Raw genomic sequence first — 2,361 nt, forward strand, 5'->3', positions numbered from 1 at the left:
GTTCTTCTTTTTCAGGTCTAAAATATCGAGCTCAACAGCTATTTGAAGAGCCAACCCTCACAAACCTTCCTAAAAACTAAAAGAGCTATTACTGAGTCTCAGCGAATCTTGCCATGATCAGCTCTTCCCAGGTACATTTGTTTAGAATATTTTTTTAATCAACATTTACTCATCAAATGCTCTGGTCTGAATCTTACTTTAAATTAACTTAATTATGTTTAATGAGCAACATTAATTGCACACAGAGTAAGTAGAGATTATCTTGTTTCACAGAAGAGAAGGAAGACCAAGGAAATGATTTGCTCAGGATGAGGAATGAAGATGGCCATCTTGTGCTCAAACAAACAGAAGTCCTCTGGTATGTGTGTGTTGAAGCAATGATGTGTTATACAACATTTTATGATGATCTCTCACAGAATTGGTCATGTCAGCCTTGATTTCGTTTTATACTATTACAATTACAGCATGTTAGCAAAGTGTGACTGGACATTTTTAATATTATGTTTTTAAAAACACACCACCTGTTTTAAAAGTAGACAAGTATCACGAAATTGGTTTAGTTGATATAAACACCAATTGACATTATTTCATTGTTTTGTAAATGTTATGTTATAAATTGTGAATTGATAGTGGATTGGTTTGAAGCCAGGCCTTACACTGCACCGACTAAAACACATTTGTGAGAGAAGTCAGGAACTTTGGAGAAAGATTCTAGAGGAAAAAAAAACACATTTACTGCAACAATAGATGAATTCTAGAGTCTCTGAGAACTACACATGCTAATGCAGTCTAATGATCAAGATCTTTGCCTCTGTAACTTTTTCTTAATTCTTGCAGAATGACATTATTATTGCAGTATTTTTATTGGTACAGATGATCTCTTCAGCCAAACGAGGGGTTTTGACCAAGTGATGCTCTTGAAAGGAGTGAAAGAAGAGGATGTGGTAAATTGTCTTCAGAGAAAAAGCTTCTCAAAAGGTCTTAAAACAGCTTGAAGAATGGTAAGTGTACAGTACTACAAGGGTCATAGTTGGTCACCCTGCTAAAATCACACAGAACATAAGCTGCGCTCTCTGTCCATTAAACAACTTGATCTGGATTGTGTGTTTCACTTCAGGTCTGGGATGTTAGGACTGAGAGATCCTCTGGCTGAGGACAAGCTACACCACATCAGTGCTGGACATCAACCACAAACTGTTTCCAGACACGAGAGAAGAAGATCACGATGGGGAGATGAAACCAGTTTAGATGTGATGATGGGAATCATTATTTTCTGGAACAGTATCACATGTCTTATATGTATCACATGATCTGTATCACAGTTGACTGGATGGGACTGTGTGACTTTTAAGGACATTTCATCACTCATCTGTGTGAACTGATTTATATATGAGGTTAATGTATCTTTGATGATAATTATTTTCATTGAATCTTATTTGTCTTGATGCTACTTTATCAACTTTATAGTCTATGCTTCAATAAAATGAAAATGGTGAATATTGTGTTCTGAAGATTCTTGGTAAATACATCATTTTACTAGGTAGGCTCATATGTGTTTATTTTAGACTTGGAAAAACGACATATTAATTATTGGGATTATTTTTTTATTTAAGACATAAACATTTTTGATCAGATTAATAACATCTGGGACATCAGTACACCAGAAAGTATTTTTTTATATTTTAGTAACAAATATGCACATTTTTTGTGAAATACAGGGAGTTACAAGATTAATTATTCTGCATTACAAGATGGTGCCATGGGCTTTATTGTTACAAGCACTTGACGGATAACTGAGAATGTAGCAGGAATGATCAACGTGGATCTTGTACTGCATTAAAACCAAGAGCACGCACATTACTGATGTCCAGCACCTGAGGAGCAAGATACGGGGGTGAGGAGGACATTTTTACACTGATTTCGGCTAATTAGTTATATATAATGCTAATATATATATATATATAAATTAATATTCTTAGCACTGCATGAATTTGTCCTTGTGTAATAGTGAAGTATCACAATGTGTATACATTGTCCTTGATTACTGCTTTACAGTGGGGAATAGATAATGGCAAGTTGTTGCAGGTTCATCCATTATATTTCTTGCCATTTACTTCAAAAATCAAAGAAATAATCTATTATTTTCATTATTAAATCATTTCTTTATAATTTTTCCATGTTTCATCAGATGGCCTCACAATGTCCTGTCAAAAGGTATAATAGTCATGATGAATAGAATAGAAAACAGAGGACTGTGAAAACTGTCAGATATAAATGTGACTCAGCTCAGTTTGTTGTTCATGATGAGGAGAATACATATATGTAGGTTTTACTGCCCTGCTACCCCCAGGGGCCCAGTAG

At 34.8% G+C, this 2,361-nt stretch overlaps 1 long non-coding RNA gene across 1 annotated transcript; it reads left to right on the forward strand.

Moving 5' to 3' along the window:
• The first annotated feature begins 302 nt into the window (after positions 1 to 302).
• LOC113050052 (uncharacterized) lies at positions 303 to 1,144 on the forward strand. The gene is made up of 3 exons (XR_003276712.1): positions 303 to 358; positions 874 to 1,001; positions 1,118 to 1,144. It is a non-coding gene; the product is annotated as an uncharacterized LOC113050052 (long non-coding RNA).
• Positions 1,145 to 2,361: the final 1,217 nt, after the last annotated feature.

The sequence above is a fragment of the Carassius auratus genome, chromosome 30 (genome assembly GCF_003368295.1).
Source record: "Carassius auratus strain Wakin chromosome 30, ASM336829v1, whole genome shotgun sequence".
Classification (NCBI taxonomy): domain Eukaryota; kingdom Metazoa; phylum Chordata; class Actinopteri; order Cypriniformes; family Cyprinidae; genus Carassius; species Carassius auratus.